General features: G+C 43.5%; 1 long non-coding RNA gene across 1 annotated transcript; it reads right to left on the bottom strand.

Annotated features, from left to right (window-relative positions):
- LOC117016788 (uncharacterized) lies at window positions 1-21,242 on the bottom strand. The gene is made up of 3 exons (XR_004421961.1): window positions 20,921-21,242; window positions 2,742-2,837; window positions 1-287 (listed from the first exon to the last, which is right to left on the bottom strand). It is a non-coding gene; the product is annotated as an uncharacterized LOC117016788 (long non-coding RNA).
- Between the last annotated feature and the right edge of the window lie 4,680 nt (window positions 21,243-25,922).

Genomic DNA, 25,922 nt, shown 5'->3' with positions numbered 1-25,922 from the left:
CCCAAATTAGTCCACGTGGATGTTTCTGCTCTGGTAAGTTGTGATTCTCTGAATCTGCCTGTTTGTCTCCAATGTGGGGTGCAGCGACTTGCCCTGTGACCTCACTTCTCTGATGGTTCTAAGAAGAGTTGTTGATTGTTCAGTACATTCAATTTCTAGTTCGTTGTGTTGATAGAATGGCAACTTCTAAGTTCCTTACATCTGCGTGTATTTTTTGGTATACAGCTGACTAGTTGGGATTTTGGATAAGTGAGAACACAGCAGCTTTGGGGAGAATGAATCCACATCTGGAGATACCAAAGGAAACACTACTGTTAACAGAAGACAATACAGGCTGTAGAAGATGGAAGGCAGATTCCTCTTAGGTACCCGAGAGCCACATAGGTGGGGCTATGCAGAATTTTTTAAAGTGAGGGGTAAGGGATTTAGTTATTTAAATTTTTCTAGAAAGTGATTTCGTTTGGGGACATTGATTCCTCAGTTGAAGCTTGATGATACCAGGGGTTCATATTACTGAACTCTGGGACTTTTTATAGTGCTGGCATCACGATATTTTTACTGTGCTGTCACTGGCTGCTTGTTAAATTGTTACTGTCTCCAGGAAGTATAGGGCTACCTTACCATCTGGGTGAGTTTCCATCTTTGGAAAGAGATTTGAGGGAACTTGCAATCTGGAGCTGCTCTCCAGGGCAGCATTTCTCACAAGAATGAGTGACATGCTTGTTTTATAGTTGCTTTAGGGATTCCAGGTCCAGCTCTCCAAATGGAGGTGCTGCAGGAACCCATCAGTTCCCACTGAACATGGCCCAGGCTTTAGCTATATGAGAAGGAAAGCACATTCTACTTTGCAAGCCTCATACTCTGGATTCATATTGCTCGTTACCTAAATGTCTTAGTCTGATGAGGCTGTAACTCCTTGTCCAATTCGCATAAACTACTCAATTGGATGAAACCAGTGGTTCTCAACTTGGGGCAATTTTGCCTCTCCCATCTGCCCCGGGGATTATTTGGCAAAGTCTGGAGAAATTTTTGGTAGTCACAACTGTGGAGGGTGCTACTAGCATCTGGATGCTGCTCAACATCCCACAATGCACAGCGCAGCACCCCTACAATTATCTGGCCCAAAATGTCAATGGTGCTGAGTTGAGAAACCCTGCTCAACAGGCTATATACCTAAAGGTGGAATTGCTGGGGCATAGGGTATTTGCATGTTCAGCTTTACTAGAGAATACCAAAATGTTGCTCCACGCAATTGTATTAATTTCCATTCGCGCCAGAAATGAATGTTGCAGTGGTTTTTACAGCCTTGCTCCTCCTTGGTGTTGCCAGTGCCAACTGGGTGGCTTGTAATTTGCATTTCCTTGATCATTACTAAAGTTGAGCACCTTTTTGTATCCTTAATTGTCCATTTGGATTTTCTTTTCTGGAAAATGCTTGTTAAGTTTTTTGATCATTTTTTTTCTATTGCATCATCTACTTTTTTCTTATTGATTTGTAGGAAATCTTAATTCTACAGATGAGACTTTGTAAATTATATCTTTTATAGATATCTTTTCCTACTCTGGCTAGTTCACCCATTCTCTTTATGGTATCATCCTCTTGTTACAATCTTACCTATCTGTTCCTTTATTGTTAATAATTTTTGTGTTTTTTTCTTAGGAAATCCTCTTCTCCATTCTAAAATCATAAAAGTATTCTCTATCTTCTAAGTGATACAATTTTGCCTTGCACAGTATGTCTTTTGGATTTTTGACCCTCTCTATTTTCTGTTGTATCAATTTATACTCCAATCTATTTATCATTTTCCTTCTAATTTCTTTGGGTTTAATTTGCTGTTCTTTTTCTAAAATTCTCACTATGGAAGCATGAAATATTAAACACAGTAAAAAAAATAAAGGCAACTTCTATGCAATAGAAAAAGAAGAAATTATGCAAGTCAGAAGAAAATGGAATGACATTTTTTTAAGTGATGAAAGAAAATAAAAAGAAAAACCCCTGTAGACCTATAATTCTATTTCCAGTGAAAATATCTTTCAAAAATGAAGATGAACTTTTGTTTCTAGTGAAGATAGAATAACAGGAACCAGATTTACCCTTCCTACTGAAAAAAACAAAACCAGACAAAATATATGAAACAATTATTTGCGAGACACTGAACATCAGAAAATGAACAGTGATTTGTGAGCACTGGGAAATAAATGAAGGAATCCCATGATTGTCCCAGCTTGCAGCCTTTGGAGAATTTTCAGGCTTAGGCACAAAGAGGGTAACCCAGGTGAAGTCCAATGCACTCCCTGAGTTGAGGAGCTGGACCTGAGAGTCCAGGGAGACCAAAGTATTTAGAGTCTCAGGACAGAGTGCCAGAGAGGGCTATGTATGATGTTGTATAATATCACTTGAAGATAGATTACAAGTTAAAATGGATACTATGAATCTAAAGCAACCTTAACATAATAAAAAAAAAAGAAACAGAGATATAGCTAATAGTACAACCAAGGAGATAAAATAGAATTGTTATAGACTGAATGTTTGTGTCCCCCCAAAAATTCATACATTGAAACCTAAGCCCCAATGGGGTGGTATTAGGAGGTGGGGCCTTTGGGAGGTGGTGAGAAGGAAGATCCCTCATGAATGGGATTAGTATCTTATAAAAGAGACCCCAGAGAGCTCCCTCCCCACGTCTACCACGTTAGGATACAGTGGAAAGACCTGCATCTAAGAACCAGGAAGCAGGCTCTTACCAGACATGAGTCTGCTGGTGTCTTGACCTTGGACTCCCCAGCCTCCAGAACTGAGAGAAATTTCTCCTGTTTATAAGCCAGCCCGTCTATGGTATTCTGTTGTAGCACCAGAAAAGGACACAAAAATCATAAAAAACATTCAATTAATCCAAAAGAAGTCAGGAAAAGATGAAACGGAGAACAAAGAACAAATGGTACAAATAGAAAACAAACAGCAAGATGAGAGAGATTTATACCCAATAATATTAATAATCATATTAAATGTGAATTATCCTTGTATGACTTTTATGTAATTACATAGAGGCAGGAGAATTATATGAAAGAATAGGTACTAGGCGATTTATATTTGTTACTTTATATTATGGGGGAAGAGGACTTAGCTTTTTCTATATATTTGTATTGTTTGATTTGTTACACCACACGTGTATTATATTCTTCAAATAAATTGAAAACCATGAAAATCTATAATCAGAGCAGTTAGATTCTCGTGTCTCCAGCTCTGTCCAGCATATCTGAGCAGAGCTGTTACTGCTTATCATTTCCACTCCCATCCCTCGAAGATTAAATTTTGTCCTCTGGTGAAATGGAGGAAATAAATAAAATCCAGTCCTATCTAGAGCCGAACTTGATGAAGTGGGGTGGTGGGGAGGTCCATGGTCGATATCACAATCTACTTCACTTGCTTGGCTGGCATTCTCTGTGACATCTTGTATCCTCTCTTATCTCCTATGACAGAGACTGCTAGTTATCGCGCGGTATCTGTTCTCCACTTCTAAAAGTAATAGACTCCCCAATTTTTAGCTGTGAACATTGCTCTCCCGGAATAAAGAGTTCATTTTCCAGTCTTCTCTGTAAGTAATAGTAGTTGTATGACTGAGACCTGTCCTATGGGATGTGAGCAGAAGTGACTTGTACCTCTTCTGGACTGTGCCCTTAAAAAAAAGGGCATTCTGGGCATTTCCTTTTACTGCTGGATGAGATGCAGATGTGGTGTTGGCCATCTTGAACTATACAGATGAAGAAAACACCCAAGGGATGGTAGAGTAGTAACTTAGACAGAGCAGAGTTTTCTAACTCCCTTGGGGCTGCCCAGGTAGGTTTATGAAAAATAATCATCTATGGTTTTTAAGGCACTGTTGTTTTGGCATCTCTATTATCGCAGTTTTATCCACGTCCTACATTTTTTGTTCTCCTTTTGTAATCAGAAGTGGAACATTCCCCTTCCTATTTATTCTAAAGAAGTTTCCATGTAATCTTGATGTTAGAAGATGATAACTGTGAGAGTTTAATTTTCTTTCTCCTCAGAGAAGAAAAGGAAAAATTGAATTAACAAACAAATCTAAAGCACTGTTTTTGGGAAAAAATGAACAAGTGATAAATCTCTGGTTGTACTAATCAATACAAAAGAGATTCCAATTCTTAGAAAGCTCTCTAAAAAATAGATCCAGAAATATTAAATAATTTAAAGTAGCAGGCGTAATAATTTAGTAAAAAAACCTTGAAAATACTGAATTAAAGAGAAATTTAAAAAGAAAAAATATATTACCAAAATCGGTCAAACAGGAAGAAATAAAACAAAAAAAACCCCCAAAGAATTATCCAATAGAAGGTTCTACGCTCAGAAAGTTCACAAATGAATCTTTTTATAGGTTTTTAAAGATATAATTTCCACTGTTTATAATTCTCTAGAACAACCCAAAAGGTAGAAAGCTATGTAGCTGACTCTGCAAAGGACTCAAATTCCTGATGTCCAAATCTGATAAGGAAGTAGAAACAAAAGAAAAAGCAATCCCATGCTACAAAAGAATATTACTTTTTTGCCAAAGAAAAAGTAAGAGCTGAATCTAACAGTGCATTTTAAAAGTTCTTATGGGCTGTTTCCAATCTAATGCAAAATAGATTCACTGATATGCAACTTACTATTTGAGCATATTAATAAGGAGCTAAAATGATCATTTTAGTAGGATTTTTAAAATCACATGATGACATTCATTGTCCCTAACCTTTCTCTATCTCTCACCACATGTCATAAAGAATATCTATCTTAGACCAGTAATATACTTGGTTGTTCAAACTCTACAGGCAATTCCAGGAACATTGTAAAATAGGAAGTCCAATTTGTTAACACAATTATATAATATACGATTAAAAAGTTTAAGTTTTAATAACTTTAGCAGTATAAATGCCATAAGCACATAAAAAGCATCATTTTAAAGTTTAAATTTCTTTTACCTTCACTTTCTTTGTGAATTTTTAGTAATACAGGTTTAATGGCAAATGATGAGGGGGAAACCAAACAAATGAATAGCTAGCCAAAATAAACAGAATCTACAGAAATATATTGGCAATTAATTATATCTCTGAAGATTAACAAAGACCAACCAAATGAGAACAGGCAAAAGCTATACATTCAGCGCTTGATATAGGAGTCACTGTCACGTTTTGGCAGAGACTCAAAGGCTAGAGAGGAATGGGAAAGCTCTACAGTGGAAAAGAGGCAAAGCTTCTGGTTGACTCCCTTTGGAGGCTGTCAGCATCGGGAAGCTGGGGACAAAAATTAGGGAAGCGGTCACTTATTGATCAAATGCTGGTCTTTTGGGGCCGACTGTTACAGAAATTATTGTTTAGCTTCCTGGATTGTTGCTAGAATAGCAATCTGGTTCCCTGGGCTGTTTATTGTAGATAAGGGGTTGGTTTTCCCTGGCAGGTTGCAGCAATGGTATGTCAGAGTCCTGTTTCTATATATAGTCTGGCCATTGTCCTTTTGTATATTCAATATTTCATAGGTATGACTTCGTGATTGTCTTATTCTGTCATGAGCTGCAGACGTAATATTTAGGCAGGCTTCCCTGAGATTTGAGAATTACTTTAAGGATTCCTCCAGAGTAAAAATATTGAGAAAGGCTGCCTCTCATTCTTCATCTGAGAAATGAGGATAATGATACCTATTTCGGGGATTATCATGAGGACCGAAGGATAGGCCTTTAAAAAAAAAAAAAAAAGTCCTGTCAGGCAGTAGACTTGCTGAGACGAGACCTACAGCCAGTCCCCAGGTTGGACTTCCAAGGCTGGGGCAGCCATAAGCCGCCCCTCAAGGTGATGCGGATCAGATCTGGGGACAGATCAGATCCGGTGGGAAGCTGCCAGGGCGACTGCTGGCCCGGCAACCATGTGGAAAATAGTGCATTCACTAACTAGCTGCCGCCGGCCCACCAGGGCAGCCACGGGACTAGTCTCCTGGATAGTCCACCGTGCCACGCCTGCTGCCACACCAGCTTCCGTCATAGCCGGAAGTGCCCCCAGCTGACCGGAAGCGCCTCACCGCGGAGGCTCCCGGGAGTTGTGGTTCTGCCCAAGTCCGTGGGTACGTATGCAGTGTTGGAAGGTCTCTGAGTGTGATCTGGACACTTCCAGACCCCAGGCTGCTCTTGGACAGCCAGCACTTGAGACCTGGTCAGTTCTGAGGCCTCCACAACACCTCGGATTGACAGTTCCCTCGGCGTCAGGCTGTAGAGCGGGCACGTGTGGCGGTTTCCTCGCTGCAGAGCCGGCGGCTGCTGGGCGGGGTGCTCCACGTCGGGGTCTGGTGGGCGGCTCCGTCTGACGTTTTCTGCAGAGGATCGGGGTTCCTGTCTGATTTGGAGTGGGGGGGCACGGGCAGATGGCGTCTCAAGGCTTCGCTGTCCTTCGAAGCTCAGTCCCCCACTTAATGATGGGGACACGTTTTGAGAAATGCGTCATTAGGTGACTTCGTAGTTGTGCAAACATCATAGCGTGCACTTACACACACCCAGATGGTACAGCCTACGCTGGTCCAAAACATGAGATTAAATCAAGAGAAAATGAAGCGATCAAGAGACTGAATAACCATGACATGCACGAGGCTTCTGCTGGTGTAACAGGGCACACTGTTTTACAGCAAACTTTTCCAGTAAGTAGAGAGTATACTCCCAAATAACAATAAAAGGTATAGCATAATAAATACATAAACCCGTAACCTGGTCCTTTATTATCATTGTCAAGTACGTCCTGTACATGATTGTATGTGCTACTTTTACAGGACTGGCAGTACAGCAGGTTTACACCAGCGTCACCACAAACGTGTCAGTAATGTGTTGCGCTATGATGTTAGGACCGTCACTAAGTGAGAGGAATTTTTAGGTCCCATTGTAATCCTACAGAAACACTGTCATGTACGTGGTCGGTCATTGACCAAAACGTCCTTACACTGCGCATGACTGCCGAGGAAAAGCAGCACACACTTTTCCTTGCTTGGTGCTGTTTGTAGCTCTCACTGCCTAACGCTGGCTGCCCTCCATTACATAGGAGGCCACAAGATGGCTCTTTGTGGGGTGCACAACCTGTGCCACGCCCCAGCTCCTGGCTCAGTGTTCCACTCCCCAGGGTGGCATTCCTCCCCCAGCAGGCAGCCTGCTGAGTCAGTGGCCTTGCAATAAAGCTCAAGCACACAGCTTCCCCGCCATCCACACGGCCCCCTGGAACTCTTGCATCCTGGTTCCAACAAATGCAGGCAGCACAGGTGACTCTCACACCTGCCCCATTCCTCGCCTGGCCACCGTGCTGGGCTTAGCCAGCCTCTAATTCTTCAATGGGGGAAGCTGGCTCCTGTTTCTGGGCTCCCCCATGCCCTACACTGCCACAGAAGCTCTCCTGCTCCCCTCTGGTGAACTACCATGCACCTAAGAGTTTCTGCAGGTAGACACACATCCAGCCTGGGGGCGCGAGGTTAGTTCCCCTCTTTATACAGGCTCCCTCCACTCTCCATGAACAGGGCTCTCGGAGCCCCCCAATCCTGGCTTGGGAGAGGAGGAGAACCCCATACTACACGCCTTCAGTAAACGCCTGTCCTTCAATTATTTCCATCTCCCAAAGGAAGGAATCTGTTAGGGTGTGTCTAGCACCTCCTCCGTAGAATTTGGGGTGTTTGGGGTTTAGCTAAACCCCAGGGCACCTGGGGAAATCCCATCCATTCTCCTGTTACACATCTGTGAATCACGCTTCTGCATCTGCTTTTTTCAGTTACTGGTATTGCTGGAAGATCTTTCCATGTCAGATATTTCTTCTATGATAGTTGAAGTTGATTGGTAGCTTGGCATGTTTTGATTGTATCATAATTTATTAACCAATCTTTTATTTTTAAGAACTTAGGTACTCTAATTTTTACAAAACACCCCCGGAATTCTTTATCGAGTTTCTGTATTTCTAGAGTTTTAGTGTCTCTGCAGACCTCTTGAATCCAGTGTGTCTCTATCCTAAGTAGGAACATACCTAAGACCGACCTCGTGTCTATTCAGGAGAGACAGGTGTGGGGTCCACTGATGCTTCCAGCCACAGTAAATTTGCTCCTGAACCTTCGTGTTCCTGTTCCCTGGGAAAATGAGGAAAGGAGGAGGAGGGCTCAGGAGAAGTCATCAGATCTTGTCCCATATTGGTAAGTGGCAGAGCCAGACTAGGACCACTTCCTGGGTGAGATTAGCACAGTGCAGCCAGCACGATTCTTAATAAAAGTTACTGTTGATAAACTGCAGCTATGAGAGGAGAAACAAAGAAAACTTAGCACAGATAGAGCTGAGTGCCTCTGGATAATAAACCTCCGTTTGCCTTAGCTACGCTCCATTTGATGGACTCTGCCCAGAATTGTATTTTTATATTATGTTCCTGTGAATTTCCTCAATGCCAGGTGCCAGACTGGTGATAGAAGCTTTGGATTAGAAGATGAGTAAGCTACGAATATTTTAAAAATAACTTTTCAGTAGTGATCAAATATGAAATGCTTGTTTGTCATAGAAAAGCTTAGAAAATTAATCAAAGTACAAAGAAAACAATTTTTAAATGGTTATTATCCAACCACCCAAGCTAACTACTACTAGCGTTTTGTTTTCCATCATTTCACAGACTAATCTGTATGAGTATGTGTGCGTGCACATGTTGGATCAAATAGTGTTCAACCACCTTTTTCACTTATCAGTATGCCATTAATAAATAGTTTTCCATGATTTCATTTTTTTTGCTACATAATGCTTATTTCTCTTTGGATGTAGTACATTCATTTCACTAGTGCTTTATAGTTGGATATTTAGTTATTTGTGTTTTTTCAGCATTTTACCAAATTTGTAATACATATCTTGGCCAATAAATCTTTGCCCGAACTCATGACTGTTTCTTCAGAAGAAATTTCTATTCATTAAATTTCTGGGCAGTGGTGGGTGGAGGGCAGTAGACTGTACATTAATCACTGAGACACAGAGATGTACACTCATTAAGTAGGGGGGGAAAGCCCAGTTCAAGCCTGCAGGCTGGGTCCCCATCACATTCCAAGGTGAGAGTCCTTGGGAGGAGGCTCTACTCCCCCACGAGCCTGGGGTGGTGCAGTGGATTCTTTCTCAGGCTGGAGGCAAGCTTGACCTCTCATGTCCTCTCCTCCCTCACCCCAATCTCTGCCTCCACATGTGTCTGCTTCTCCCCGATCAGCAGGGAAGGACCATGTGCCAGGTGAGTAAGGCATTTCTTTATACTGCACTTTGTTTTACCATGGACTTCAGGTTGCTTATAAGAATGCATCCAATAAAACAAAATGCACAGTGAAAATACGAAGTGAATGGAAGATCAAGGCCACGGGAAGGGCAGAGTGGATGCGTTGCACAGGCTGCTGGAATTCCTGGCTGCCCCCTAAATTTATGTCTGACATTCCGGCACTTTAAAAAGACAGATTCCGTCCAATACATATGGCTTGTGTTGTCTGTCTGGGACAAGCATATCACCTTCTCTAGGGAAATACAGCTTTTTGGGGCATTCAGAAATTTATGTGATGGGTCTTTGTATGTGGGATATAGCGGGCGGGTTCCTAAATGATAACATTGAAATAAACTTCACAGCAAGTCTTTTCCAGTATAAACAGTGGATATTGTGCCAGCCCGAGCAGAAATCTGTGATTGCAGCTGTTTAGGGAATCCAACACTCAGGCCTACACACGCAGCCTTGTTACGGTTCAGAATGACCTAGATAAAACACTGTACAGGCTGGAGAAACGAGTGAGTAGCACATTCTTTAAATTACTTTCACAATAAGTTTTGACACAGAGAGCGAACAGCTCAGCGTTGCAATCCTCAGCAGGGAATGGAGGGAACGCGGCCCGAGCTCTACTGGCCTTCTCTCCTCCAGTCTGAGGAGGTGGTGCCCTCTCTGTCCTCAGGACTGAGACCTCACCCAGGTGCCCTTGGCCTCCTTGGAGTTCTTTCTCCCTCAGCGAGCGTCATCTTTCTTCAGACATCAGTGACATCATTGTTTGCCATCAGCCTGTATGCATTCTCAAATCCCTATATTCCTAAAGGGCCCCTCTCTATCCTGGTCTCTAGAGATACATGAACATGAATCCTTGGCATTACAAGAACCAGAAACCCCATTCTAACTAGTGTAGGACAAAGACAGAATCCATGCAGCACCACGCCCCGTGGGGAGAGCAGGTATGTAGTTGGGTCTCGGAGGCGCTTACATCCAGGAACCCAGATATTGTCAGGAGTCTTACTTGTCCCTTGCCCCTGTCTCTGTGACTTCCTTCTGTCACGCTGACTTCATCTGTGTGACCAGAAATAGGACGCCCATCAGCTCCCACACCTCACATTTACAAAGTGTGCCACAGAACAGGACGAAGTCTCGTTTCATAGAGCCCGTTTGCAAGATCTCGGAAAGATTCAGGTTCATCCAGCTGAGTCCAGGTTAGAGCTGAGGGGCTGGGTCTGCGATGGGGAACTCCCAGGAGCACCATGGGCTCGGGGTGGGGGGAGAATGTTAGTCCTAGGGAAGACGAGGCCTCGTGGACAAACATCGCTGTCCATTCCAGGAAGAAAGATAGTCACAGGGTCTTAGTTTCTAGCTTGGGAACCTGTCTTGATGGGAGTGTCTGTGCTTAATAAAGCTGGAACTGTCTGGATTTTGATAACAGAAACATGTGGGGACAGGACCAGTATGAGAGCTTGAAAACAACGTGGTGACTCCACAGCCTTCTTAGAAGAGAGAGCTGATTGAGACAGGATTCTGTCAGACCTGTGTAAAACTGGAGGTTTCATGTGGTGTCTTTTTGAGAAGCTATTGTTTTGTAGGTAAACCAAGTCTCATTGGGAACCTCTCTCTGTTAGGGCTGTCTGCAATAAAGATAATGACAATGAAAGTTATAAAACTCCATCTGTTGAGCACTTATGTGCCAGTCTGTGTTTTTCATATATTATTTCATGAATGAACCTGTGATGGTACTAACCTTTTCTCCCACTTTACAGATGAACAAACAGAGGCTAGTGATATTAAGCAAATTGCCTGAGATCTCACATCTATTAGGGGATGGGTTGGGATCTGAGTGCAGACAGACATAGAACTGAGCCCTTAATGATGGAGCCAGACTGGAGTTTTATCAGCCAATTCCATATCCCCAGAGGAATCCAGTAGTATTTATGCATCTCAGACCTGCGCTGTCTAACATGGTAGCCATTAGCCACAGGTGGATAGGAGTACCTGCAGTGTGGTCCGTGTGACTGTGGGCCTGAATTTTTAGTTTACGTTCAAATTTTAAAACTGTATCTGTAAAATATATTTCCATTAAACACAACTTCATTATTTTTATAGGACTATATTTCACTAAAGTGAAATGAAAAATACAGTGTCTGAGTTGAGATGTACTGTAAGTGGAAAACACAGACTAGGTTTTGAAGACATGGTGTGAAAAAAAAAGAAATGAAAAATGTATCAGTGATTTTAAAATGATTATCTGTTGAAATAGTTTTGATATATTAGATTAAATAAGAGGTATGATTAAAATTAATTCTTTTCATTTTTTACTTTTTAAAAAGTGTGACTACTAGAAAATGTTATTGTTTTAAACCACTTGATTGAGGTAAGACTGACATACAAAAGTCTGTACATATTTAACATCCATAATTTGATGAGTTTGGAGATAAGTGTGTACCCATGAAACAAACCATCACCACAATCAAGGCCATAAACTTATCCGTCACATCCAAAAGTTTCCTCCCACCCCTCTTTTTAAATATATATTATTTTCTTTTTTGGTAAGTGCATGGAACAAAAGGTCTGTCCTCTTAGCAAAATACAGAATTGCTAACTATAGGCTCTATGCTACGCAATAGCTCTCTGGAACTTACATCTTCCATAACTGAAACTTTGAACCCTTTAGCCAACATCTCATTTCACTCCTCCTTCCCAGGTAACTACTATGCTACTCCCTAGCTCTATGAATTTGACTCCTTTTGATTCCTCATAAAAATGGGATCATGCAGTATTGGTCCTTCTGTCTGGCTTATTTCTTTTAGTATAATGTCCTCCAGCTCCATTAATGTCACAAATGGTGGGATTTCCTTCTTTCTCATGGCTGAATAATATTCCATTGTGTGTATTTACCACTTTTTGTTTATCCATTCATCCACTGATGGACGCTTAGGTTGTTTACATTGCTTGGCTGTTGTGAATAATGCTGCAGTGAACATGGGAGTGCAGATATCTCTTCAAGATCCTGTACTTGATAAGACGATGCCATCCGCAGAGATGCATTTCCTTCTTCCTTTATGATTTGGATGCCTTTGCCTCTTTTTCTTGCCTACTTGCTCTGGCTGGACTTCCAGTACTGTGTTGACTAGGAGAGGCATATGTACCTTTGCCAGTGAGGTTTATGCTTTCATGTTGCTACTTAACGTCTTTTTGTTTCAACTTGAAGAACTCACTGAGTATTTCTTGTAAGGCAGGTTTAATGGTGAGGAACTTGCCCAGTTTTTTGTTTGTCTGGAAAAATCTTTATCTCTCCCTCATTTTTAAAGGAAAATTTTGCCATGTATAGTATTCTTGGTTGGCAGTTTTGTTTTTTTCTTTCAGTACTTTAAATATATCATTCCACTCTCAGTCTGCAAGGTTTCTGCCGAGAAAGCCACTCATATTCTTAGGGAGATTCCCTTGTATATGACAACTTGCTTTTCTCTTGCTGCTTTCAAAATTCTGTCTTTGAGTTTTAATAATACAATTAAAATGTGTCTGGGTGTAGACCTCTTTGGGTTCAACTTATTTGGCGATCTTTGGAGGTCATGAATGTAGTCTTCCATTTCCCTTCCTAGATTTGGGAAGTTTTCAATCATTATTTCTTTAAATAAGCTTTCTACTCCTTTCTCTCTTCTCATTTGGGACTCCGGTTTGCATGTATTGGTTCTTTTGTTCATGTTCCATAAGTACCATAGGTTTTCTTCACTCTTTTCCATTTTTAACTTCCTCTGAATAATTTCAAATGACTGAGTTCACTGATTCTTTCTTCTGTTTGATTGAGTCTGATGTTGAAGCTCTCTATTGAATATTTCAGTTTATCACTGTATTCCTCAGTTACAACATTTCTGTTTTATGGTTTCTATTTCTTTGTTGAACTTCTCATTTTATTCATATAATACCATTTCACATCTATCTGATCAGCAAAGACTTAAATATGTCACAATGCTAAGGTTTCCTCCAAGGATGTGGAAAAGGGAGAAGCTCAAGCACTGTGGGTGGAGGCATAACCGCAGACCCAGGAGCAGCCTGGCCTTCCCACTGACCTGATGGCAATCTCATCCACACATGGACCCCAAAGGCTGCTCTGTCTACCTGTGGACCAGCAACCCAGCCCACCTGCGGACCCTACATCAGGCCTGCCTGTCCACAGACCCAAACAGGAGGCCCACCCATGGACCATGGCAGTAGGCCTACCCAGAGGCCCCACCAACCAACCCTCCCAGCATCTCTGATCAGGATGACTGGTGGAGGTCTTTCTCTGCCAAAACCATTTGGTAAAGAGTGAAAGATGTGCTTGCTTTTTCATGTGCAGATAGCAATGCAAAGCTATAAGGATCATGAAAAATCAGGTAAACATAAAACCACAAAAGGAACCTAATAAAGGTCCAGTAACTTGTTGTCACACAACAGCCTAGCCTATTGCCCGCCCCCCCCACACCGTGTCTTTCCTTGAGGAAAGAAAAGTCTGTGAGCCTGTGCCTCTTTGGAACTTTGCTTATCTCTCAATGTTTTACACCTCATGTCTCTCTGTCTGGTCCCCAAAAGATGGTTTGCAGCCAAAGACGAGTAAGATTTCCACGTGGGAAACAACTCAAGCCAGGCGGAACCAAGCGGGGACCCCCAAAAAGAGCTGCCTTAGAACGCTCTGGGAAGGGGCCTTGCCCCACCCCTCCCCCTGCCTGGGAAAAGCCGCTGCTACTCTGGCTTTCCCCTCTCACTTAATTGTCAGAAGAGTCTTGAGAGCGATAAGATTAAGCTCTCTCTGCTCAGCTCTGTAAAACAATTTCAACATGTAATATTTGTCCCTCAAGAGAGTCACATACCTCTCCTCAAGGACTTTCTGCTTCAGCTGTTTAAAGATCAACATAAATTGTTTGGGTTATTTCTATAATGTGATAAATGAGTCTCACAGACCGTATTAAAAAACAATAACATTCCCTTATGTACTTGCCAATAAAAACCACCAGTTGGCTTCATTCTAGGCTCCAGTCTTTCATGACTGGAGACCCCTGGCCTTCTGAGATTTAACTGCATTAAGTCTCTGTTTGTTTCTTTCTTAAAACTTAACCCAAAGCCGCCCCTTCTCGCACCCTCTCTGCCTGTGTTGCGCTGGACGCGACAGTAACAGACCCTAAAGAAATAGAGATCCATGAACTGCCTCTTGATAATAATGTCCTTCCGGCATCAGAATATATTGTTGATTTTTCATGACTGCTCAGACATGACCTCCAACGAAGCTTTACTTGACATCAATACATTGAATTTGACTGCTGTCTTCTTTGTCTGTTCTGTGCTTAAATATACTATCGTCATAGCCTTCAGGGTAATCTATACCAAAGTCTTTTCTGTTCATCTCATTCCGCCAGAGTATAAATGCTTTTAGAACAGGACCGATGTTGCAGTCAGCTTCTTGATCCCAGGCACCATGCAGAATGCCAGTAACATACCAGGTCTTCAATACATGCTCGTTCAGTGAGTGAGTGAATGAATGAATGGAGATCCATAAGTGAGATCTTTTCTAATGATTTTTTTTTCTCCCTCAAAATATACAAAGTTAGGGGCATGCTAAGTTCCTTTATAACTTATCATGGGAAACCTGACTCTGAAGGTGGTAAGATCCATCTCCTCTACACCTTCGCCATAGTACTCTGTGATGAGCACTCCAGATTAATCAGGAATGTGCTGTTCCAGGGGTCACTGTCATTCAGAGACGTGGCTGTGGGCTTCACCCGTAAGGAATGGCAGCAGCTGGACCCTATGCAGAGGACCCAGTACTGGGATGTGATGCTGAAGAACTACAGTCACGGTCTCAGTGGGTGAGGAAGGCCTCTTGTGTTCCCTAATTATGTCTGAGCTCCTTTCTTTAATCAGTTATATACAAACTCTTAAGTAATAATAGTGTTTAGCCTTGGGTTTCAGTTGTCAGAGTCTTGCTCTCATCTCACCTGGATTATTTGTTTGTGAATTTACCTCCCAAGCGAAATACCTATTCTTGGCCAAGATGTAAATGTTCATTGTGTGTCCCGAACCTTCTGCTTCCTTAGAAGGCTCAGGAGGCTCAGTATAAATCCTGTAACTATTTCTTATGAACAGGGTGTCAAGTTACCAAACCAGCTGTGATCTCCAGGTTGGAACAGGGGTGGGAACCATGGGTGGAGGAAGAAGAAATTTTTGGATGGAGCTCTCCAGGTGAGGAAACCAGCTTGCAAGGGGACAGTGGACATAAAGTTCCAAGAGGTCACAAAGCAGAATCTTGGATATTTTCCTGTTTCAGGTAACTGTTCTTAAAAGCTTTGGATCTTTGCAAGCAGCTGTGGACAATTTGCCTGAGAGCTTGTGATGCCCACATGACTCCTGCTAGCTGCACACATCACTACATGATTACTCTCTTTTCCCTGCATTTTAGAGAAAGACATATTCTATGTTTATTTGCCCTTTTATTCTACCCTGCCATCTAAGACCTTGCTTGCTGAGTCTTTCTCTAGAATCTTCAGTCTTATACTTTCCCCCATGATTATGAAATAGGCTTTCTCATTCATTCAGGGCTTCACAGATTTGCCTTACTTTAAAATAACTGTTACTTTCTGCCACTCAGTTTAAGTTTAGTTGTCTTTTCTCTTTCACTGTGAAATGCCTCTGAAATTTATTTGCTACCTTTTATATGATTTTAAATTCCTCCTCTTTCAAACCATGTGATATGGCCCCATTTTTTTCTAATAGGTTATAACTGAAGCTTTCCCCCCATCCGAGTATAACCCCATGGGGAGAAGAGCCTTTTGTTTTATTGGTCCTTACTTCTGTGGGACTCACATGGTGAACACCAACTAACTCCCTCTTCCTTCCAGGACAAGGATCCTTTATCAAGCATTTGTTCAGGGCAGTTGTTATTAATCAGGGGTAGACACCAGAATCACCTGGAGAGCTTTCCAAAGTACCCCCTGGCTGGGTTCCAACCCAGAAAATCCTGATGGGGAAGATCAGTAAGTATTGATTTTCTCTCTTAGGAAATCAGCAGTGGGGCTCAGGGAACATAAACATTTCTACACAAAGGAATTCCATGGTTGCATTGGGTCTGGGTGCCAGAGGTGAAATAGCAGGTGCAGTCTGTGGTATAAAATGTAAATGAAGGGAAAAGCAAATGAGGATTAAATACAGGATGGCAAATCTGACACTTCAGATTCTCAAAGTAGATGCCACAGTAAGGTGGACACCAGCACGCTGGAGGACCGTCGATATGGAGTTAGTGGGGTGGGGACTGATATGCAGCCAAGTCCATCAGACACACAGGAAGGGGACACATAAGGATTTGGTTGTCAGCCAGATTTGGTAATGAGGAACAACGACTGAACAAAATGGTCATCCAAGCCATCAGAATACAATGGGGAATCCTCCTGGGGGCAAGCACAGCTTGCATTCTGGTCTAGGACAATTATCCCAGTGTCCTTATACTGGGCATCATACAGATCTTGTAGGTCCATGTGGGGATAAATCACTGCAGAATGGACCTCTAGCGCTAAGATCATTCCTTTAACAATAAAGGACTTGATGCTTTGAGAAAATTCGTTTGGTGTGCAGAATGAAGGGACTTACGGTGGGAAGGACTCAGGAAGTGCACACTAGTGGAGAGCCAGCCGATTTGTACCCAGGAATAAAGTGAGTGGTTTTACACTTGGTTTTACTTCTTTTAACCTGAGTCCTTTGCTCTGTTTCCTAAACCCTTCTCCCGATTCCTCCAGGAACCCTAGTCTTTCTTTAGTGCTTGCTTATAGTTTCTAAAGATCCTTATCTCCTGACAGGACCTCCTTATTATGTCGTCCCCCTTATCTAGGGTTGCTAGAGCTAGTCCTGGCCTGTGGTAGCCAATTGTGCCTGAATCTTTCCAGCTCTGCATTCAGTGGTGCCATCTTGTTAGCTTGAAATTCACCATGGTGGGGGAGTGCTACCGCCCAGGGCTTTCCCCTCCTGGCAAGCTGGTTCACCAGCACATCAGTGCCTTGAATCCACTACCCTCCCAGTTTTTCCTCTTATTCACTTTCACTCGTGTGTTTTCACCTTCTTTCCAATGTACTGTGTCAAACTTGTTAATAGCAAAGCTACTTCTATTCATTATCAATGTTTTATCCCAAGTTCTAGTATCTCATTTTTTCTTTTCAAAAGCCAAGGGACTAGGAGGTATTTGTCATAGGATTATGATTATTTAATCTGAGCAACTAAATTTGAAACCACAAAGTTAATCCTCCTTCCAAACGTTTCTGAAACAGTTTAGTTCTATGATGTGATCCTGGAAACATGAACACATTTGTGTTATTTTTTTTCCTAAAAGACGTTTTCCAAGTTGATACCCAAGTAGACAGACAACAGGAACACCAAGACAAACTTTTGAGGCAAGTTTCATTCCCAGACAAGAAAAAAACTGACCAGAAAAGGGCACCATGAATGTAATACAATTTAAAAAAACCTGTCAGAACACAAACTTTGTTCCTCGAGACAACAGTGACGCATGTGGAATGAGTTTGCAAGGTAATGTACACGTTAGTCCTAATGCATACCTCGCAACAAGGAGATTTGAGTGTGATGGATAGGTGAAATTATTTCTCTATTCTAAGCTTGAAACTCCACATTCTGGCGTGCATCCCATGAATGCAACCAGTATAGAAAAACTTTTAGCTGTAACCAAGCCCTTAACGTTGATCGGGGAACCGACAGTGATGAGAAAGACCACAAATGTACCAAATGTGGGAAAGGCTTTTCCCGCCAATCAGAACTTGTTACACATCCGAGACTCCACAGAGGTGAGAAATCCTATGGCTGCAATGAACAGGGCAATGGCTTCAGGGAGGGTTGTCTCAACAAACGTATGAGAAATCACACAAAAGAGAAACCTGCTGGAAACAGCAGTTGTGATGAACGCTCTCCCCGAAGACAAGCCTCTTCATACCTGAGACAATTCTTGCTGGAGAGAAGCCTCGTAAGTGTTCAGAATGTGACAAAACCTTCTCCCACAAGTCATGTCTCATCGAACACCACAGATCTCATATAGGAGAGAAACCCTACGGCTGCAAAGAATGTGGAAAATCTTTCTCCCAGCAGTCCTGCCTCATCATCCATTATAGAATCCACATAGGTGAGAAGCCCTATGTGGGAGCCCTATGTGGGAGGCCCTATGTGGATGCAGTGAATGTGGAAAAGCCTTTTTCCAGAAGTCACACCTCATCCTTCACCAGAGGACTCACACAGGAAAGAAGCCCTATGAGTGCACGGAGTGTGGGAAAGCCTTCTCCCAGAACTCATGCCTTATTATACACAAGAGAACTCACGTGGGAAAGAAGCCTTATGAATGCCCTGACTGTGAGAAAACCTTCTCCCAGAAGGCAAACCTCATTAGACATCGAATCCACACTAGAGAGAAACTGTACGGAAGAAGTGAGGTTTTTAATCAAGAAGTCACAACACATCTAGGAATGCAAACCTATGGATATTCTGGATGTGAAAAACCCTTCAGTGAGAAGTCCATTGTCACTGCGTGCGGATTCATCCTGAGGTGACTGTCTCCCAGTTGAGAGAATGAAAAAGTTTGTTCTCTTAAAACTAATGCTAGAAGGGTAATGATGCTCTAGGTGATATATTTTTATAGGCTACACTTAATTATAAAGTGTGTCTGTACCTATATTAACTGTGAATATTTGAGCTTTGAAGTATATGAACAAATTAAACCGTTAAGCAACAGATCTAATAAGCATCAAAACAATCCCAGATCTATATAGGGGTTATATTCCTGTGGATGTTACATAAAAAGAATTTTATTTATTTTTGAACTGCATTGCCAATTGAACATAATTGTGAACTTGTAAACATATACACCATAATATATAGAATGACACCTATCAAACCTTTCCACACTAAATTACACCCTTTTGTCTTTGTAATATACATTATAACTGGAACAATATGAATTTATTATTAAACCAGAAGTCCATCCCCTGTACACATACCATTTTTTGTTTTGTTTTCTGGAAAGTATTCCAGAGCTCCCTGGACCTGGAAGCGAACAATTTCATGACATCTCCTGATATCGCTCAATCATCTAGTTGATAAGTTATGTTTGTATTAAATGTAGGAGCCCTTTTCTGGCAATATGATGGACTATCTAAAGTGAAAAACATTTCACTATAAACAGCTAGAAGTGGTGGATAATAACAGATAACATTCTTTTAGATGCATAATACAGTTTACATGAAAATAAGTGAAGTTTCCAGGTTTCAGCAAGTTAGAGGGAACTGAAAGCCAGAAATAAAGTTGGTGAGTTGACGCCGTAGATGCCAAGTGGGTTTAATTTTGACAAGAAACGAGGCCTTGAAGCCGTACAAAGCAGAGAGTAGGCAGTGAAATAAACCAAATTCAGAAATTTCAAAAATCTGTACACATAGGGAAAGGGTGGACTAGAGGAAATCAGCTCATCTGCACGGGAAACTGGTCTGTCCCTCCCTGGGCTCTTATGGGGAAGGAGTATACTCTGATGACTCATAAGCCATGACCTGCACCTCACGAGTTAGAATTTTCAATTTTTCCTAGTCACGACCCAGTTTAAAAACTGCACAACTGACATAGAAATTTGTCTTGGTCTTTGAAACAACTTACAGAAGCAAACAAAATATTTTGGAGGAAGACAATCAATCAACGTTTGTCAGGATTCTGACATACACACAAACCCAAGATGAGTTCATAATACAAAATTACAAAATGTGAGGAACCAACCCACTCTCAACAGCCATTTTAACAAGACTCTCAAATATTTTAGGCAATAGAAAAACCAGAAACTCTATAAAAATAATTATCTTTAAAAAATGATAAAAAATAAAAATTTAAAACCGTGTGAAAGCAAGGCATAAAGACAAGAACCATATAGTGTCTAGAAATGAAAAATATAGTCACTGAATCTTAAAACTCCGCATTAAAATACTCAATAAACATGTCACACAGTAGATTATACTCAGCTGAAGACAGGGCAAAGAGTAAGATAGAGCTAAGTAAAGTCATAGAATTCAGTACAGAGAGAGGTGGAACTATGAAAGAATGGGCAAGAAACAGATTAAACAGACAAGAGCAAAACAGGAGTTTCTGAAAGACAAAACAGAGAACATGGAAGAGAAGTAAATATTCAGAGATGATGGCTCAGACTTGATGAAAGACATAAGTGAAAAGATTTAGGCCGCAGAATATGTGCCTAGCTGGATAAATAAACATAAATTTCCATCTAGTTGTTCACCTGTCCAAACATAGCTCAGGCACTCCGCCCGACTGCTGCCCTGGCATCCACTTTGTCTAGCCCAGCATCTGCAGGGGCCTTAACCTGACACTAGCCCGCCCATGCAAGTGCATGCGCTAGATGGCCGCCAGGGAGTCACAAGCACATGTCAGGGCTTTCCCAGCAGCCCTTGTGGTCAACAGTCTCCCCAGCCTCCAGCACCTGTATACCTGTGTGCCCCTTAACTAAGACCCCCCCGTTGAGCTCACCAAGACGATGGCTCTTTTGGTTTGAATCGATTGGTCCAGCCCTAGCCCCGGAAGCCCAAAACACTCCACTCAGGGACCCTAATGTAAACTTGTGCCCCAGGTCCTACCTCTGTGGTCTGCACTCCGCCTTGACTTCCCGTGGGGCCCCTCCAGGCGTGCTGTGAATCTCCTCCAGGCCTGTGATTGAGAAACTTCTCTATTTCAGTTTCTCCTGTGGTCTGTTGAACCAGCTCACCATCCAGGCACACTGTGCTCTCTCTACTCAACGTGTGTTAATTTAACAAAGTCTGAACAGTTGGCAGCAGGAACAGGATGGTCGAGTTGTGCTTGCAAGTGGTCACAGGGAAAGCCTTTTAGCTGCAAATGGCTGGCTGACTGGCTCCCCCAGGTGAGTGGTTCTATCTGGGGGTTCCACGGCCTGTTGGCCTTGGCGGGTGCCGCTTTGTGCTGCACGTGCTGCTGCCTTCCCACCCCAAAGTGCCAGCTCCCATAGAAGCACCAGCACCCTCCTGGACCTCAGAGCATTGCTCGTGGGAGCTGGTTTGAGGTGCAGCAGGTGTGTCCTGCTTGCTACCCTGGAGGGTGAATTCCCCTCGCAGGAGTTAGACCTCCAGTGCGTTTCCTCTCTCCAAGCACCGACCCAGCTGCTGAATGTTAGGACAATGAGCCACGATTTTCGCAAGGTCCTGTTGCGTTAGTTAACGGCGGGAACACACGAGTGGCAACCTTGCTCAAGTGTGGGTTACCGGATGAAGGTGCCAGACTCTGCCCTTGGAAGGAAGACCGGAAGACTCGCCTCCCCTGACCGCTATGCTTGCGGGCAGCACGCGGACCCGAGTCCTAACTGGAAAGGTAGGGGGCGCCCTCGCTGGGAATGCTTGGCTCCTGGCAAAGGCCGGTGCACCGGAGCCTGCGGTCCTTCTGTTCCTGCACACCTTGTTGCTGTCACAGCTTCTCCCCTGAGCCCAGGGGTATTCTGGGTCCCATCCCTGGTGCAAGGTGGCACTAGACCTAATGGCCCGATACAAACTGCCTGAGCGCCTGGGGCCTGTGCCACCTGTAAGGACCAGGGAAGTTAGCAAGCGCCTCATTAAAAGTAAAGCGCCCGAAGAAGCGGCCTGGGGGCCATACCAGTGATCCTGCCACCATTGCACTAATGGAGGCCGACCAGAATGCTGGTGAGGTCGATTGGGACACCCTGGAGAGGAAAGTGGCCACCCGCAAGTCCAGCTGCAGGGGACGGCCACCACAGATCTTTCCGATAACAATCCGTAAGGTCAAATCAGTGGGAGACAATAGAGTGTGAAACTAAAACTGAAAACTGATTGTATATTTGAAAGGTGCTAAGAGAGTAGATCTTAGAGTTTCATCACACACACACACACAAATTTGTAACTATGTCAGATGACAGATAACAAGACTTATTGTGATGCTTTTATACTATATACAAATATCAAAGCATTATGTTGTACACCTGCAACCAATATAATGTTCTATGTTATTTATAGCTCGATAAATAAAACAAGAAACTGAAATGGAAACTTTCTGCATCTCAAGATTAAAAAGATTTTAAAAGACTTTGTACAGCAGGAGGGAGTAAAAAGGAGCCAACTGAGAAAAGGTTTAATACTGGCTCTGAGCCCCAGAAATGCAGCCACTAGCCATATTTCCTAAGACCCAAAATGCATAATCTTTTAAAAGCATCCCAGGACCTAGGGCCACTGAGCCAGGCCCTGACCACAACCTTAGATGAAAAGGTGAACGACCTCTTATCCAAAGCAACTGCACCTCCCTGGGGTCAGTGTCCAGACTCTCATCCCAAGGAGGCCCCGGGCGCCAGCTAGTCGGATGGAAATGGTCTCGTCGGTCGTGGCTGTCACTGTGACTGTTACCCTCAGCGTGGACAGCCTGCAGAGTAGGTTGCCAGTAGACCGCTCAGGCCTCACCCTGTCTCAGGAGATGCGCTGGAACAAACCAGCCCCGCGCACACTGCACCGCAGAGGGCTGAGCGCCAGGTGCTGGCAGGCCTGGTTAAGGACAGCGCCCCAAGTCTCTCTTGAGGAGAGGACTTCCTCATGCCCATGGGATTTGGGGTGGGGGTGGGGGTGTCTCGTGCTTCATAGCAGGAACTTCCCATGTGCACCAGGTGCCTGAGCCCCAGCCTCAGGGAGAAGCAGAAGGTAAGAATGGAGATGGCGTGGACAGGTGGTCAGAGGCCGCCTTTCAGGAGACTTCCGGCACAGCTGATGGCCCCACTCGGCATTCCATGTTGCTAGCACAGATATAATTCTTCTTCATAGTAGTAATCAGCCTTCACAGATGAGCCATTTCTCCCGCTAAGAGGTCAGGTAGGCAGAATTTGCCAGCACTGACTCCGCCTCTGAGACTTAGTTCCTGAACGGACCATTTTTAAGAAAAGCTCCCTCCCATGACATCTGGGACTCTGGCGTTGGGGTACAATCAGGGCTGTCAAGTTTTCTGAATGTAGGTATTATGACAAGCTACCAACCTGTTGCTTCCGAGTCTCTTTGTTGGGAAGTTGGGTCCAGGAATTGCCAGCTAGGGTTTTCACAGCAGAATTCGAGGCTCTGAGAAACGACCAGAGGATTCAGTTTTCTAGATCCTGGCCCTCGGAAGGACTCAAGAGCTGTGTCCCCTGCCCTAGAGCCAATATGTCAGACCCCCAAACAACCCAGAGCTTGTCTATGGTACATTCCTCTGTCAACTGTTTTTTAAGAACTGCCAACGTCTTGAATCTTGAAATATAATAGGGTCTGAGATCTGACTTTAAAGAGCTCACAGTCTAATTTTGTGTGTGTGCTGGGGGGGTAGGTGAAAAGGACATGAAGCAGATGCTAAAATTATATTTTAGACAATAGTTATAACTGAGAGGAAGGAAAGGGTACTGCTATAGTCTGTTCAGGCTGTTAGATCAAAATACCACAGACTGAGTGGCTTAAAAACAACAGAAATTGATTTCTCACAGCTCTGGACGCTGGAAGTCTAAGATCAACGTGCCAGCACATTCAGTGTCTGATGAGCACCTGCTTCCTGACTCATGGATGGCCATCTTCTCATGGTGTCCTCATGTGGCTGAAGGACGAGGGAGCTTTCTGAGGTCACATTCATAAGGGCACTAATCCCATTAAGAGCTCATCATCTCCCAAAGCTTCCCCTCCTAATACTATTACATTGGAGGTTAGGACTCAATGTCTGCATTTTGGGATAGGGTGTGGGGGACACAAACCTTCAGTTTCTAGCAGGTATGCTATTTAGGCTGATCCCTGAACAATACAAGAGATTTTGGGAGGAGGAAAGAAAGTACCAGGGACATAAAGCAGCGTGAGCAAAGGCGAGACCATTATGAAGGCTTGCCTTACTTTGTGAAGAGCTGGAATCAGCTGTAGTTTATTTTACGTACAGCAAAGTGCACGAATCTTAAGTATCCATCTTGCTGAAGTTGTACACACATACAAACCCATGGAATCACCACCCAGGTCAAGACAGAACATTTCCTGTGTCCTCTGCCAATCCAAACCCCTCCCAGGGAGCCACTAGCATGCCATCAGCCACCAAAGACTAGTTTGTTGTGGCCTTTATTTAAGTGGAAGTGAACAGTATGTACTCTTTGTGTCTTACTTCTTATACTCAGTGTTATGTCTCTCTTGTGCTTACTTTTTTCCGGTAACAGTAGGTCACTTTTTTATCACTGTGTAGTATTCCACTGCATGACTTTGCCATGTTCATGTCTATTATGTTCACAAACATTTGGATTATTTTGTTTTTGTCTATTATAAATAATGTTGCCATAAACTCCTTGTACATTACTACTCATTTCTCTTCAAAAGACACTCTGTGGCTAGAGTTTAGAGCAGTGGTTCTCAGAGGGATCATTTTGCTTTGGCCACATCTGATGACGTTTTTGATTAGCACAACTTGGGAGTGGTGTGTGCTACTGCCATCTAGTGGGTAGAGACGAGAAACGCTGCTAAACATTGCACAGGAAGTCCTCCCACAGCAAAGAAACTGTCCAGCTCAGGTCAGAGGAACAAGGATGGAACCTGATTTTGGAATCCTTGTAAACCCTACTCAGGGTATGTCTAGGTGGCCTTGGGGAGCCATAGATGGCTCTGGACTGGTGAGGTCCCATCAATAGGGGAGACTTGAGGACAGACGGGCCTTTCAGGTGGCACAGGCCCCAGGCACTCAGGCTGTTTGTATAGGGCCATTAGGTCTTGTGCCACCTTGCACCAGGGATGGGACCCAGAATACCCCTGGGCTCAGGGGAGAAGCTGTGACAGCAACAAGGTGTGCAGGAACAGAAGGACCGCAGGCTCCGGTGCACCGGCCTTTGCCAGGAGCCAAGCATTCCCAGCGAGGGCGCCCCCTACCTTTCCGGTTAGGCTCGGGTCCGCGTGCTGCCCGCAAGCATAGCGGTCAGGGGAGGCGAGTCTTCCGGTCTTCCTTCCAAGGGCATCGTCTGGCACCTTCATCCAGTAACCCACACTTGAACAGGGTTGCCACTCGTGTGTCCCCGCCGTTAACTAACGCAACAGGACCTTGCAAAATTGTTACCCTGGGAATCGAGTGACAAATAACACGAGTCTTTGTTTATAGTAAATATTTCCCTTCTTTTAAACTGTTTAATCCTACTTCATGTTACCAATGCTCGTTTCTTTGAGAAGATGGTTCCGTTTGTCCTTTTTCAGTGGCTGAAGTCCTTGGATGTCTTTCTGCCAGAACTCACTTTTCCTGAGAGTTCCTGCAGTCTTGGCTGGAGTAAAGGCCAATCACACTTCCCCTTCTCAATGTGGGTTTATGGGGGACATGTGTGCCCCACAACCGAAACAGCAAAGCTGGGATTGATGACATACGTTTGTCCACCCCTGCCAGACAACCATGCTACTGGTTGATTCCCACCCACCCCCCTTTTTTAGAAATCACCTCTAAAACATGTCCCTTTCTTCTGCTGTGAAAGCTTAGCTTTGAGGGGTGTGGAAGAAGTACTCCAGGCTAAACACTGGCTGGCTGTTTCACCTACTCCTCACGCCCACCAGGCTAGGAGAAGCTCAGAGTACTGAGCTAATAAGCACTCGCTTTCCCATTGCA

This window comes from Rhinolophus ferrumequinum, chromosome 24 (assembly GCF_004115265.2).
Source record: "Rhinolophus ferrumequinum isolate MPI-CBG mRhiFer1 chromosome 24, mRhiFer1_v1.p, whole genome shotgun sequence".
Classification (NCBI taxonomy): domain Eukaryota; kingdom Metazoa; phylum Chordata; class Mammalia; order Chiroptera; family Rhinolophidae; genus Rhinolophus; species Rhinolophus ferrumequinum.
The sequence above is the reverse complement of the archived record's forward strand: the minus strand, read 5'-3'. Positions and strand labels throughout refer to the sequence as shown.